Source organism: Sapajus apella, unplaced genomic scaffold (genome assembly GCF_009761245.1).
Source record: "Sapajus apella isolate SASKATOON/1434 unplaced genomic scaffold, GSC_monkey_1.0 scaffold43, whole genome shotgun sequence".
Lineage (NCBI taxonomy): Eukaryota > Metazoa > Chordata > Mammalia > Primates > Cebidae > Sapajus > Sapajus apella.
In genome coordinates this window covers 6687842-6700975 of record NW_022436983.1, presented here as the reverse complement: position 1 = coordinate 6700975, position 13134 = coordinate 6687842, and the positions used below count along the sequence as shown (strand labels likewise).

At 45.6% G+C, this 13134-nt stretch overlaps 1 protein-coding gene and 1 pseudogene across 5 annotated transcripts in view; one reads left to right on the top strand and one right to left on the bottom strand.

Moving 5' to 3' along the window:
* The window catches only part of VPS13D (vacuolar protein sorting 13 homolog D), a 296629-nt gene that overhangs the window by 35182 nt on the left and 248313 nt on the right, over nt 1-13134 (bottom strand). The gene's annotated exons all lie outside the window — the stretch shown is intronic.
* LOC116566310 lies at nt 5810-6386 on the top strand (annotated as a pseudogene).

The following is a 13134-nucleotide window of genomic DNA, read 5'->3' as shown; positions in this document are numbered from 1 at the left end:
CTGGAGCAGTGTCCACACACTCTAAGAGCTCATATATTGTATGTATTTTCAGAACAGTTTACATTTGTACATTTTAAAACTTTCACAATCAAACTATTTTTTTAAAAAGATGATTTAGAGAGCAGTCAGGCACAAATGCCAAAATGTCTAACATGCATTTAAAATCAAAGCATGAAAAGTACAAATCTCTATCATCATATGCTGCATACAGCACAGGCTGGGTGCAGACTAGGAAGGAAGGCGTCAGAATGGCCAGGCTTAGTCAGGAATGGCTTTCTTCTGGATAAGAGGAGGCTGGGTAGAGTTTCTCAAGAGTAAAGGGCCATGAGTTGACCATTACTATCTATGCCTTTTCTCCCAAGATTGGGAGGCAAAGCCCTGTACTATCCTAGCTGGTAGTGAAGAGGGCCGTGAATGTTGCTTTGTTAGCCCAAGGGTCATCTGCAGGACTCCTTCCTAGCCTGTCTGACTTACATGGTCTCCTGCATGATCTTGCTTTCTGACCCTGAACAGCAGGAGGGTGGGCTTCTCTTGCTTGCAGTAATCAGCCAGCTTGGAGCAGCATGCTCTAACTGAGGAGAAGGAAGTGCTGGCCCGACCCAAATGGACCCAGGTGCTCAGCACTCTCCCTTAAGTGCCATAAGGCAAGACACAATTTGCAGGTAGTGGTGCTCGATGAATGGGCCAAAGCAAAAGCCCTCTGCCTCCCTGCTTGCCTGAAATTCCCTTCCAGCCAACAGAGGGAGAGAGAACATCTGGAACTGGTTTTGAGGCTCCCCAGCTGCAGAGCCACTAGAGTGAAGGGGTTTACAGACTGTCCTTTCTGATTCTCATCAGGGTGAAGTACAGCCTAGAAGACAAGCTGGTTCAGAGACCAAATCAACTTTGCTTTGAAATGTTCTCCTTTCTCCACCCCCCTTGAAAGTAGAATTAATGATCCAGGTGGTGGGAAATCAAACAATGAAAGAGAAGGACTTGGGGTCACCTCAGGTGCATTTCTGTGCCTTCATAAAAATCAGATATACCCCTTGGGTCAGAGTTGACACCAAACCTTCAGAGCACTTGTCCTTCTAGGAAACAAGAACCAACAAGATGAATCCATTTGAGCTCCTGGACTGAGGGGCTTGCCTCTACAGGCCTGGAAATCAATGTGTACATAAAATGTGTTAGAACTTGTTGGGAGCCCGTGGGGAAAGAGGCTAGACCCTTTTAGGTTGGGGGGAGGCGTTGGGCATGGTGGGGAAAGACCCATTTAGTGACAGTCACGGCTCACACTCCACTGTGTGCTTTTTCTACTTGGCCCCATTGGGCACTGGGATGCAGACTTGCAGGCAGGACGAACCGGTCAGCAGCAGGCCCCAGGACCTTGCCTGAGCCTCATCATGCCTCTGGGAAAAGCAGGTGCAGTCAGCAGTCAGCCTGTGCAGAGGAACAGCACCACTTCCTATCATGCTTCACCAGTAACACAAAGCCTATGTTCTAGACTTTTCTCCAAACTGAGGGTTTGTTTCTCCTTCTGGACCTGGGGGCAAACGGCAAATAGAGAAGGCGTCGGAGTGTCTTCCAAAGATCACGTTCCTTGGGGTGGAGAGAAGCAAGCGGGCCTGGGCACACTTGAAGTTGACAAAGGAGAGTGAGTCACACAAAAGGCAGGAAATGAGTCTTCAGTTACTGCTCTTCATTACTCCCTTTCCAAAGGATTGCTCAGATCCAAGAGGCTGAGACCAGATTTCCTTCTGCATGTTACATAAAGCATTGGGAACCTTCTAGTTAGTACCCTCTTTGTCTTGAGATTTTTGCAGATAAGAATTTCCATAAATCACAGTTAGTCAATCATATGGCTACCTCATGGCATTTTCAGTCACTGTTAAACAGAACCAAAAAATTTCAAAAGAGCAGCAGAACTGGCTGGGCGCGATGGCTCATACCTGTAATCCCAGCACTTTGGGGGGCCAGGGTGGGTGGATCACCCGAGGTCAGGAGTTCGAGACTAGCCTGGGTAACATGGTGAAAACCTGTTTCTACTAAAAATACAAAAAAATTAGCCGGGCATGGTGGCGTGCACCTGTAATCCCAGGAGAACTGCTTGAACCCGGGAGGCGGAGGTTGCAGTGAACCGAGATTGCACCATTGCACTCCAGCTATGGCAGCAAGAGAGAAACTCTGACTCTCACACACACACAAATAAAAGCAGCAGAATTTCTTAAAATAATTTAACCTTAAATACATGATGAGGAGAACCCTCAAATAGGTACTCCATTAAAAGTCAGCCAGTACCAACGTTTGCTAAACTTCAGGATTAGCCATCACATAATAGAGTCCAGATCGTAAGTTAGCTCCATCCTGGGACTCACTACCAGGGCCAATTTCTAGGTTTTTAAAACACTTTGACCATGAAAGCATACGGAATCCAACAATTTCTGGGCTGGCCAGCCATTTAGTCTCTTCTCCTACATCTAGGAAGCTTGTGTCCAGGATCTGTGGCACCAAAATAAACAAGTTCTCCCTGGCTTCCAAAAGGAGATGGCTATGACATACTGAGTGTATGCTCCTGGGACAATCTACTGTGGAGGCTTCCTGTACTGTGTACCAGCTGGAGTTCCCAGGTTGTCGCCTGGTGAAGATGGTCTTGGCTGGATGGCAGAGCAAAGATGGGTTGGAGTGGAGAAGTGTCACTGCTATTTTGTGACAAGCTGGCACATTCTGAACTTAGAAGGCTGCGGTAGTTCATCATCTGGAGAGTGGAAGGAGTACACAGGGGAGGACTGGGGACAGCACAGCTCCTGGGCACAAAGCTTAGTGACATGGTTCTCCAGGCACTGGCACTAAAAGGCCAGGGTCTCTTCATGCTCAGGCACACTGCTGTTTGGCCCAAAGAAGCCCCTGAACATGAGCCCTTCCAAGCTTTCCAGCTACGGTATATACCTCACGCTGTCTCTCTGTTAAGCTGGTGGGCTGAGAGAATTCAATACATACCCCTCATTCACACTGTGAGGTCCAAAGTTTATAGTACCTTCCCTCCAAGTGAACCAGGGCCTTTGCACAATATCTTCTTGGTTATAGGCAGATATTCAACTCCTACCCTTCACGTCCAAGGATCAAAAGGAAGTAGGCCTCATACTTGGTCAGATGCTTTGGATTAAAATCATGAGGTCTTTTGATGCAAGGGACCAAAAGAGGACCTAGAAGCAGCACAGACATTGGGAGTATGTACTCTGTGTTCAGTTGGCCTGGGTTCGCATTCTGGTTCCCTTTCTTACTACCTTTGAGGTCTTGGACCGTGTGCCTCAACTTTCCCATCTATACAATGGGGAAAATATAGCACCCACTTCATCGGGTGGTTGTGAGGACTGAATACTAATGACAGTGATACTGTGCAAGCTAGTCAATGTTTTGGATCCATTTCTGCAGCACTGTCATCCCGAGCAGGTGCTGCCTAAGAGCACTGCCCATTGCAGACAAGCAGCAATCTGAAAGTGACAGACATAGATGTCTTCCTGGACACCACGGGCAAAACATAGGCAGGTCTCGAGTTTGGCCAAAAAACGTGACCGGCTAATGGACAAGACTAAATTACCCTCCACCCACTTTCTTCCTTATGTCCTCTGAACACAGGCAGCCCTCTCTTTCTGACTACACTTACACTAAGTCCTTGTTTGCCTGCCTGTTTCCTCAATGCAGTGCCCACTGTAAGAACCCAGGCCACTCCAGGCCTTGCTGTGACAATATGCCTATTCCCACATGCCCTCCCTGGTGAAGGGACAGAGTTCCCATGGGGCCACTGGCCTCGGACAGTGAGAACTCTAGGCTCACAGGTCACCCCGTGGGGTGGCCTTCTGCCCACTCTGTTTTAGCAGCTGGGCTTAGCTGTAGAAGGCCAACACGCAAGGCTATTAACAGCTTTCGAGGTGATGGGGAAGGAAAATGGCATCATCCCGAGCTTGACAAGAGCGCTCCGTGGCCCGCATCCGACCCACCTCTGCCACCGTTGCAGCCTCCTTGGAGACGGGCAGGTTTCCTGTGGTGTCAGCCCCGTTTCCTCCAGCAACATTATACTGCAAACAGAGAGCTACTCTGAAGAAAGCACTAGGGTGTCCCGTTTCTGGCTGGGGGGAGGGAGGCAGACTGCTTTGCTTCTCCAGAGAGAAACATCATCGTGCCTTGACCTTCTCGAGACAGTGTTCCTTCCCTCTCCCCAGTCCTGAAAAGCTGTTTGAAGAAAAGAAACGTGCAGGCTTTCCTTTATGACCTCAGATGGGCAAGTTCTGAATGGCATCTGGGTCTATTACATGCAGTGTGAGAGGGTTAAACAGGACAGCCTCGACTCTTTATAAACTTTTGCCCTGTGGATATGCACTCATTGGCGGCAGTACAAGACTGGAGCTGTATTACACGCCTTAACGATATGGTTCAACTGTCGGTCAGGCTTGGGCCTGGCACTGGGCCAGACCGCAATCAATGGGACACAGAACCTCCCCCTTTCAGATCATCACGAAGGCTCATATTATCTCCTTTTCGTCGTGCTGGTTAAATTTATGGAGCAGAACCCTGAAGCCGCATTCCTTGGCCTGGGCCGGCCCACGCGGCCCTCCCTCCCTTTGTTCGGTACTGTAAGCGAGCCGTGCTTCGGAGGACTGCAGGGTTGTTAGTTCAGGCACTGACTGTTTGCTCATGACTGAAGTGAAGAGAGTTCAGTAGAAGGGCAAAAGGACAGCCCAAGTGTAAAACCCCATCCCAGCAGGCCCTGGGCCCCTATATATAGGCCCCGAGCTGCTCCTGAATGTCACATTTCACTTTGTTCTCACAAAAGCAAAATCTTCAGTCTGATCCCTGACGAACCTTCCATAAAACAGCTGCTGAGTCCTCCTACAGCACACCCCCACTTGAACTCATGGATTTTCTGGGGTGCCATGGGAGGCAAGCTTGCCCTTAATACAACCACACTAAAAGGAGACAGATTTCTAGAGCCATCTGCTAGTCCTCCCAGGTTCCATAGGAGACGGGATACCAACCCTGGCTACTAGCCGGTCTTATTTTTAATACGGAAAACACACACACACACAACTTATTTTTTTGGCCTTTGGCTATAAGGGAGGGACACGGGAGTACTGTATGTGAATGTGTGTGTGTGTATGCATGGGAGGGAGGTGTTTATAGGGGATTTGGTCTTATGGAATCAGACAGGAGAAGGTCCCAAGCATTAGACCACTGAATCTATCCCCGTGTTCTCATTAATACTCTGATTAGCATCCAAAGTGTCAAACAAGCAGCTCACATGGGCAGGACTTCATTTTAGTTTGGTTTAGTCCAAGAGGAGAGCTCTCCTGGAATGTTCTAGAGTGGCACATCTACAGCTTACTACATTGGATGCCACTGGAGGGCTGGAAAGGCAGCTCAGCCCGGAGGTGAAGCCAGGCTCTAAAAGTGATTAATTGTGACTCTATGGTTTGTCACATAAGACTGTTGTGTATCTCAGTGGGCCTACCTGTAAAATGAGACTACTGGGTTGAATTTTGGAAGTCTGAAATGATTACCAGAACTCTTCTAACGAAGGCCCAAGCAAAATAGAGAAAGAAAGAGCAGGACGAACATAGAGAAAACAACAACAAAAACAAAACCAAAGATATGATAAGAGGAGCAGGTGGGAAAAATGGCCTCTGAGGGGTGAGCCACTGCTGACTTGATACATGTTTTTCTGGCCAGTTTTGGCTTCACCCATCTTGATACAATACTAAGAGTCAGGCCCAAGCTTGTTAAAAATAAAAACAGAAGGCTTTGCCGCCCCACGTCTAGCTAGCCCAGCGCCCACTGCGCCTTGATCAAGGCTTCAACAGACCACATCAAAATGCCATCTCAAATGGGACATGCCATGGAAACCATGATGTTTACATTTCACAAATTTGCTGGGGATAAAGGCTACTTAACATAGGAGGACCTGAGAGTACTCATGGAAAAGGAGTTCCCTGGGTTTTTAGAAAATCAAAAAGACCCTCTGGCTGTGGACAAAATAATGAAGGACCTGGACCAGTGCAGAGACGGCAAAGCGGGCTTCCAGAGCTTCTTTTCCCTAATTGCGGGCCTCACCATTGCATGCAATGACTATTTTGTAGTACACATGAAGCAGAAGGGAAAGAACTAGGCAGAAACGAGCAATTTCCCTGGCCCTGATAAGAGTTGTCCCAAAGGGTGAGTCACTTAAGGAATCTGCCCCACACCTTCCCCCATGTAAGGATTTCATGAGCAGATCAGGACCCTTAGCAAGTGTACAAATAAAATCTAACTCCCATTTGACGAGAAGAGAAAGAAAAGTTAAATGCCAGACAAGCTTTTGATTTTTGTATTGTTTACATCCCCTTGCCCTCAATAAATAAGTTCTTTTTTAGTTCTGGGGGGAAAAAAAAAAAAAAACCAACAGAAACCCCATACTAGCAACTATATGCCCATAGGGACTTTCCAATTCTGGGGAGAAACAGACTTCTTTGGTGGGGGTCTAGGGAAGCCAGTGGTCTGTTTCAAATTAGACCCTGGTTCTATCTGAAGGTGAAAAGTCATGCTTCCTTATTCAAAGTAAGCCATGTATTTCTGAAGAGAAACCATAAATATATTCTTGCATTTTCCCCACGAGGTTTCCTTGTCTACTATGCTGATGTGTGGAGATGGTAAGTGAATTTACCATTCCAAATCTTAAAGCCCCTTTTGGTGGTGGGTGGGGTACATGGGAGGTGCCACGGATCACAGAAAACCATCTCTTGTTATATCCCTCTTGTCTATGGTAATGCTTTTGTATACTATTTGTTCTGGTTTGTTTAAAATGTGGTGTTACAGAGAACCACGTAAGCTGGGAAACAAGAGGCAAGAAAGAGAGAGGTAGGCTAATTTAGGACATTTTCAAGAAAATTGTGTAATCCAGTCAATCTGTCTCCAGTTATTCATATACATGTTCGGGGTTCAATTAAGTCTTTAGTCATAACATCTCACATCTCCCAGGACAATCTACAAAGCACTTGCATTCACATTATCACGCAGGTTACAGTCATACACATAAATGAATCCAGTCTCCATTAGGCATACAGTGTGTAACACGAGGACTCCTGAAGGCCTACTTTGGCCCATCACGAGCCCAGATGCATCAAGAGTCTCTGATATATTGAAATTTGGAAAGCTGGACCTACCCTTGAGAATGAGACTTTATTATGGGCCAAGACAGACTTTGAGAACTTATAAACTCAATGCCCCTGCTTCCTGTGGACTTTTTCTATCTCAGGATCACTTTTATGGCAATATTCCAGGAACATGCAATTATAAGTAAACAAATTGGCCAAACTCTGAAAATGCAGGAACACAAGTTGCTTACAAATGAGATGCAGAAGCCAGGACGAAGGGAGTTGCCATAGCAGACTCGCTGGTGTGCACGCTTCTCTCCTGTACGTTCTGTGGTTTGCCTGCTCCATGAGCTACGTGACACTGCTATTTACTCTAGCGCTGTGGCCAAGGCTAAGAAGTACTCATCTAATACGGGCTGGGGAACTAAAAGGAAATGTGTTTTGGAATTTGCTTTTTCACACCCACACACCATTCTTGTACAAAATGCCTCTGTCAAGGTTGTTTTTTTTTTTTTAAACATTGATTTCCTGGCCATCAGCTAAAAGAAACTGAACATTCAAGTACCTCCACGATGACTGAGCATGCGGGAAGTGGTCGATTTACAACAGGTTCCCTGGACGTTTTATTTTATGTATGCTGTCCTGACACACTCCACCCATGTGGCCAAGCCTGCTATGTATGTCTGGGGCCACTTTGTAGTTTTCCCAGAGGTGAAATCAGAGGGAGGGCTGAAGTGGTGACAAGGCCAACTTGGCTACAGACTCAGTCCCTTTGGGGGATGAGATGTAACAACTAAAATGGTGCTAAATCCAGCTGGGGCTTAGACTAGGGCCACAACCTGCTGAAGAATACTTTAGGTACACTACAGCTGCAGATTAACCTAGTGCTTTTTTATTTTTAGAATACATTGTCGGGCTGTCATATATCCTGCATGGGCTTTTTCTTCGTTCTAATATCCAGCTTCCTCCCTGATGGTAGAGCCAGCCCTAGGAAGGGAGCTTCCTCTGTGCCACTCCTCCAGGAAGCTATACCACTAGTTATTCACCTCAGCCATGCAGGCATGACCAGGGCAAGGATGACCCTCTCCCCTTTTGCATGGGGGAGAATGACCTGAGCGGGAGACATAAAGCTGTCTACACAAGGTCAAGAAGCACAGTAGCGTGAGGGCTGGAATCGGGGCTCTGCTCTCATGATTTGCAATCCTGTTCTCCTGCCAAGGGGCCAAGCTGCTTCAAATACCCAAAGGGAACATCCAATAGGTTATTTTGATCATAGAGAGTTGAGTCAAGAAGGAACTGATCCTACACTGACAGAGTAAATGAATGTGAACTGCTGCCACTTCAGCACAATACATCAGGATGATGCTCCATGCTACTTTGTCAGCTCTACCTCTGCCTTTTGGGAAAAAGAATAAAATCCCATGAATCTCTCTAAAACTTAAGAAAAAATCTGCATTAGTATATTAGGCTTTAATAGAGTTTTAAAAAATCTGTCACCACAGTGCGTTGTACTTATCATAAGTTGTAAGAAGAGCCCAAGTCGCAAATGAATTGCCTGGCCTGAAGGCTGTTCCCCCAAGAGCTACCTCCCTTGCCGAAATGATACCCGGAATTTCCTAGGAGGCTCAAAAGGCAACAGTTAAATCTTGGGAAGTAGGACAAACGGGAGGATGAAGTTTGGAATGAGTGAGAAAAAGATCATTTATAATCTAGAGAATGTTCATTTTCAAAGGCCCAAGGCATTACGATAATCCACAGCTATCTATATCATATTTTCATTATGCAGAAATCATGAAATAAAAGGTGCATGATGAAAGCAATGTTTTAAAGAGCCCATCATACTTAGCTAGAAATGAAAGAAATAGTTTTTCGTCTTAAATGCTTAGCCCTGAACTTTTTTTTTTTTTTTTAACAGGCATAGGGGACCCCGACTACGTAATAATATTATTGTGAGATTGTCCTGGTGGGAGTCAGACAGATTAGCCCTCAACAGTTCCAAGAGCCCCACTGAAAAGGAATCTGATTCTACAATTTAAAACCCTTAAATAATACTGAACAGTGGACTGTCATGCGTCTGGAAAATATAACCATTTTTGAAGGATGCTTTCCAAAGCACGTAATGCTTTTAAAGCTGTTTATCAGAAGAGCTGGATGAGCCATGGTGGCCCGAAACAGTTTGTCAGCTGTTACAGGGTCGCATGCCCCATCCTAATTTCCTTAGGCACTCCATCATTCTTGGTTGTCCTAGTCTCGGCAGACAACAGATGCCAATGTTTGGAGACATTCGCTACATAACTTTTACCCGACAAACCTGGCTCCAGGACAGATTTCCATGTCATGTGGGGCTTTTGGCTGAACTCTGCTCGAACCCAGAGGCATATCATTTACAGCAGACACTAACAATAGTTTGGGATCACCTGCTCTTCACAAGTGGGTTCAGAGCAAGTTCGTGGCCTCTGCACACCTTTTCCAGTGGGGTTCCCATACTCAAAGGCTCAGAGCCCAGGAGAGTCCCTCCACCCCACAATTCAACCAGGTTTGGAGGCCTGAGTTTAAGTGTTCATTTTGTGTGAAGAAAGAGAATAGGAAGAACAAAAACCCAGCAAAGCATATGAACTAGGAGTCCTAGCACTCTAGCAAGTGGTCAGCAATAATTTGGGGACAAGGTTGAGTTTACGTAAGAGCTATGGACACAATCCCTGTTTCACTTTCACACGACATTCTAAATTCAGGGGAGAATACTGACACCAAACACCATTTCTTGAGCCCTATCTGCATGGCACATGCCAGGCTGAGTGCTTTATATGCATGATATAATTTAATCCATGTAACCACCCACCGAGGTAGGCATATGACTCAAAGGAATCTCATCTCAGAGAGAGTAAGAGGGGAAGAACTTGCTCCAGGCCACAGCCAAGGAGCAGCCCAATGACTCCAACCCAGGGCCATGCGACTCCGCAGCAGGCCCGTTTGCCATTGCACTGCAGATGTAGGAACCAAACAGTGCCGCGGAGCCCCTTCTTGCTTTCTGCAAATGCGTGGTTTCTTTTCACACCAACTGCTACATTGCTCCTTCCTATTTTTTCAGAACTGGGGAAGAACCTGTGATTGTATGTTCTTTCCACATCTTTTTCTGAAACAAGCGCTTCTCTTTGAAGAAAGACCTCTTGCCCTTAGAGTGTCGAGATAAGAAAAACTTTCAGCAACTTCCCTTGGAAACTACAAAATACCCATCAGCACCCAGGATCTAAGTACAGTCGCTCCCCAGCTGCTGGGCCCCTCTGAATAGCTTTTATGGTTCAGTGAGGGGTGGTGACAGGGCCGTGTCACTACCGTAGGGTGTGCTATTTCTTTCATGTTCCTGGGATCTGACAAGAGCCTTCCACAACCTGTTTCTTTACAACACACAGAATGAGAGATTAAAGAGCAATACCAGGCTCTAAGCAGGCGCTGGGACTGGCAACGGCTTCTTACCAGATGTATTCTCAATGTTTCAAGGAAGGAAGAGCCACAGACTGCCGGAGCAGACGCTGTGCAAAAGCTGCTGTGGTGACTAAATGAGGTAATACACAGAGCCAGGGCTGGACGGATAGGGGTTTCACAGAACCACACTAATTCAGAGCCTCTAGTTGGAGGTAAAGGGGAAAGAACACCAAGAAAGGATACATAAACGAGTGAAAAGTCTGAATTACAGGACTTCTGATTCAACATGACAGATCTAGTCCAGGAACCCCGCTAAAGGGAGAGCAAAGGGATACAGATGGCACGAATCCAAAAGGATCAAGAGAAGGTGCCAACAATATTTTAGAAGTTGAAAAGCAGATGGACACGTAATGCTAAAATGTAGGCCTGAGGGGGTGGGAGCCACAAGGCAGGAAGCTAATTAGGACGGTAGTGCCCACTGCATTTCAGAGAGATGGAGGCAGCAAACAGCTCTGAAGGCCTGGGGCATAAAGGAGAAACAGGTAGGCCTGGAGCGAGGTGAAAACAGGAAGATTAGTTAAAAGGTTGTATGGGAAGCAGTTAGAGCTGCAGGTCGCCTCTCTCATCCCCGTTCAGCTTGCTCCTCTCAACAAGAGCCCAGAGTCAGCAGGTCCCCACTTGATCATTCCACAGTGAGGCCCCCTCAGCCTCAAACCAAGAGCTCCCAGTTGGCTTTTTAGTGTCTCCTCTTTAAAGAGGAGTAGAACAGATAGTCAAGAATCACCAGACATCTGGGGACCATCTCTATTCATGAAAGAAAAAGACCAAAACAAATAAATGGCAGAAAGAAACTCAGGACAGTACTCCTACAGACAAATAGCTTAGAGCAGACCTAGACAACAACCTGTCGGATGAGAGCAGAGGGCACTGAGGGGGAGAATTTAATTAGAAACCAATAAATTACTCAATGAATTTGTAAACATACAGAAGAGTGTGTGTGCATAAATTAGCAACAGGAAGACAGAAACTTTTTTTTTAAAAAAAAGAAAAATGAGTTACTAAGCCCAGGGTAAAAAAAATGTCGAAACTAAATCAGCATTTGAGAATAAATCACAATGTACATGTAGAAAATGAAGCAGACAATAATACCAAAAGAGCAGTTACTAACTCCAGGGGGAAAAAAAAAACAAAGCACAACGTAAAAAGGAAACATCATCACAATGACCTGGGTGGGTGGCTTCACTGGGAATGCTATTTACAGAGCCACAGTAATGCAAAAACGGAATACTAAGTTATTCAAAAAGGATCATATAACTATACTGAAAAATGGGGAAGAGGAACATGTACATACAACAACATGAAGTCAAATGATGTCAAGAAATGGTAGTTTATTTATTTATGAAATATAAAGGTAAATACCTCCACATTGAAGAAATAGCCCAAAGTGTTGAAAGTGTTTGCCTCTGAAGGAGCAGGAATCAGGGAAAGGTAGGGCAGGCAATTATTGACTTTTGCTTTTAGACATTTAGAAAGACTTCAACTTTAAAAAAGCGAATACATATCTACTTTGATAAAATCTAATTTGAAAGATAAAAAAAAATTGTCAGAGCAAAATAATTCAGGTTAAAACATCTCAAGTTTTAAAACACTGTTGTTCTTCTTTTTTTGGGGGTGGGGTGGGGGAGACAGAGTCTTACTCTGTCACCCAGGCTGGAGTATAGTGGCACAATTTCAGCTCAATGCAACCTCTGACTCCCAGGTTCAAGTGATTCTCATGTCCAGCCTCCTGAGTAGCTGGGATTACAGGTGCCCACCACCATGCCCAGCTAATTTCTGTACTTTTAGTAGAGATGGGGTTTCATCATGTTGGTTAGGCTAGTGTCGAACTCCTGGCCTCAAGTGATCTGTCTGCCTCAGCCTCCCAAAGTCCTGGGATTACAGGCATGAGCCACCATCCCTGGCCAACACCGTTCGTATTAATTGCACGAAGTTACTAAATATTTATTAAATACATCTATGGCATAAAAAACTAAAAAATCATTAAATAATTTTATCAACAATTAGTAAAACTGTAACAATTTGTTTTCAAGGAGTTGTGATAGAATCCTGGTCATGAGGGAAAAAAAATGCGTGTAATGACCCCCTCAAACACATAACATACACACAAATGCAATTTTATTGTTTTCAAGAATAAACAGTAAGTCAAATCACTAAAAAATGGGTACTTCAAGAAAGCTACAGGAAACTTACTTTAATGAACATGTAAGAGTGATTTAAGAATATTAACACACGGGCCGGGCGCGGTGGCTCACGCCTGTAATCCCAGCACTTTGGGAGGCCGAGGCGGGTGGATCACAAGGTCAAGAGATCGAGACCATCCTGGACAACATGGTGAAACCCCGTCTCTGCTAAAAATACAAAACATTAGCTGGGCATGATGGCGCGTGCCTGTAATCCCAGTTGCTCAGGAGGCTGAGGCAGGAGAATTGCCTGAACCCAGGAGGCGGAGGTTGTGGTGAGCCGAGATCACGCCATTGCACTCCAGCCTGGGTAACAAGAGCGAAACTCCATCTCACAAAAAAAAAAAAAAAAAAAAAAAAAATTAACA